The 2,503-nt window shown below is 49.0% G+C and overlaps 1 protein-coding gene across 1 annotated transcript in view; it reads left to right on the forward strand.

The window, feature by feature from the left end:
* Nucleotides 1-2,503, forward strand: part of LOC113215508 (MOXD1 homolog 2) — a 481,769-nt gene that overhangs the window by 43,573 nt on the left and 435,693 nt on the right. The window contains exons 3-4 of the mRNA XM_052264209.1: nt 361-455; nt 623-774. The gene's annotated coding sequence lies outside the window, so the exon portion shown is untranslated. The remainder of the gene's footprint in view (nt 1-360; nt 456-622; nt 775-2,503) is intronic.

Genomic DNA, 2,503 nt, shown 5'->3' on the forward strand with positions numbered 1-2,503 from the left:
TTAAAAGCAAGAAAAATGGTACAATTTACCCCAGTCGACCGCCGACTCGACGCTCTAAGAGCCGTTCGCGGGTCCACAGTTCCATATGTCGACGTCCACATACTCGCCTTCTTCCTTTGATGCTGCCTTGTATCAGCTCACTTCTTAGGAATGTGTCCGAAAACTATTTGCCAGCCGCGGGTCGTGTCACTGCACGTCTACTCGTCTCGGACCTCTCGGACGCAGTGCCACCAAATGTGCGATGACCGGCAGCAGGAAAGTCGGGTCGGAGCAGAGGCGGCCCGGGCGTGGCGGGTCGTGGCTCGCGCGTCTGTCTATCTTTGTGTTTCGTGTGGTTTATCATTTCGTTTTCCTTTTCAGATTGGACTCTTCGAATTGGCTGCAGCTGTATTTTGCGATTTCGAATCATGGATGGACTTAGGCCGAAAAATTATAAATGTGATGGGTGTTGATGGGTGAGTTGAGTTTTGTGTTTTCTGTTTACACTCGCAGTCTTGCTGCTGTCATAACATATTCTTTCTTGTATAACATATTGTTCCACTCGGTAATTTCCAAAAAGTGAACAGAACTAGACCCTCTGTGAAAAGGATAAACGAAATCTGTCTTTACTGTCTTTTTTTAGGTGGCCCTCCAATGAAACCTGGAACGCATCACCCATCACATCAGATTTTGCTGTTATTGATGCAGCCCAAAAGTTGCTCGTGGGTGGACTCGTCGGTTGGAGCCCGCCTGCCTCGAGGCTGACCACGTCTACCCCAAGTCTTCGCAATTTTGGTCTGTATAATTTATTAGTGCAGATGGCCGGTTTACGTTGAGAAAATGTCTGGACATTGTTGTGTGTACCAATCTCTGTGGTACAGTAGGTGGTGGGTGTGGGAGGGGTGGGAAGATGATGTCGACCACTTGGACACGGGAGATTGAAAGATATAAAGGCGACTGCTTCGCATTCAACAAGTATTCAGGGCTATAAACCCTTCCCCTATACTGAGGAATCGTCTGTCTGTCTCGCTCGCCGCCACTGGCCAGGCCCTGGCCTGGCCTTGGATGGGTTAAGGAGAGTCGGGTAGTATTTTCTCTGGGGACAACATTTTTTAAATGATTGCCCAAATATTTAAATGGCATTAGCCAGTTTCCACGAAATCGACGTAATTGAAATCGTGATAAATGTATTTTTACGTGTCGTCTTTTCTCCTCTTCTTTTTTTTTCTTCTGGTAAAAAGTTTTGTTTAGATTGGTTATTTCAAGTAAGAGACTGCGGGGGTGGAATACGAGGTTCCGGCCTTCGGCTCTCCGGCCTGGTCTCGACACAACTACTCCCAAAGTGAAATCTCTGTATATCGAGGGAACTCCGTGCGTAAACATCGTCATCGTGAAGTGAGACGACCCCCCACGCGCGCTAGCAAAGCGTTGATATTGCCAACGCTAAAGTTCGGCAACATTTTCCGTTGCGCCTCGCCCTTAGTGTGGCGTCGTGTCGTCCTCTATTTCTCCCTCTTTTTTTCTGAATATTTTCGAATGTCCTTGTTCGTCTCTCGTAGGAAGGCGCACTGAGAAAAATATTTGGCAATAGACACCTATCGTTTAGTGCATAGGCCGAAAGTTTATCCACGCACTATAGTGTTTAGCTCCTAGGGCAAAAGGGGTCTAGTGCGCCGGCTTTGGTGCCAGGCACTAAGTAGAACAGGCTTTGGTGCTAAAGAATATGCATGCTCAGGCATTAAATGAACCTTTTTTTCCGGAACCTAAACTGGATGCGTTGACTAGGGCAATATTTGTTTGCTCTCCTACGTTATTGGATTTTGTCAAAACTCTGTAAGGAGAAAGTGGTATAGAAGAGGTAGAGGTGTTGATCATGGGTGGAATGACCTCTAGCACTTTTCCTATCAAAAATCAGAGCCGAAATATCAAATGGCGGCAAGGCGCCACAACAACAATATGCGCCTTTAACTAAACGCTTTGAGCACTCGGGGCCCGGGGCACCCAGCGAGATGCAAGGAAGACATTTCGATGTGTTGTGACACCCGAACTACTCAATCAGATATACTTCGTGCATCAAACAAAGTGAATGGTACCGTAGCCTAGGACAAGACGTGTTAGGCGCCCGGCGCTAAACCCCTCTACTGCTACACCTCAGAACTTTTATTGGCCGCCAGAACTAAACGTTTTTCAACGGGGACAAAGTGTGACGCATCAGACAAACTGCTGGTAGCCAAAGATTTTTCTCGCTGCACACAGTGCACCTATCCTACTCGTCACAAATTTGTCTACCGCCAACCGCCAAGTGTCCTACACTCGCACGAGCCGCGCGGAAGGGAGGGGGGGGGGGCAGGCGGAGAGGCGCCGAACGCACCAATCATTTTAGCCGCCGCGGCCGCCGGGGGGCATAATGCCATCCGACTAACTTTTCTATCCCGATAAATTAACCAGAGCGGCGCTATGCCGAGAGGCGGCTGCGTCGGAAGTCGGCGCGAGACGGGACGTGGTCTCCAACGCGCCCTCGGGA

The sequence above is a fragment of the Frankliniella occidentalis genome, unplaced genomic scaffold, assembly GCF_000697945.3.
Source record: "Frankliniella occidentalis isolate FOCC.00 unplaced genomic scaffold, Focc_3.1 Scaffold17, whole genome shotgun sequence".
Taxonomy (NCBI): domain Eukaryota; kingdom Metazoa; phylum Arthropoda; class Insecta; order Thysanoptera; family Thripidae; genus Frankliniella; species Frankliniella occidentalis.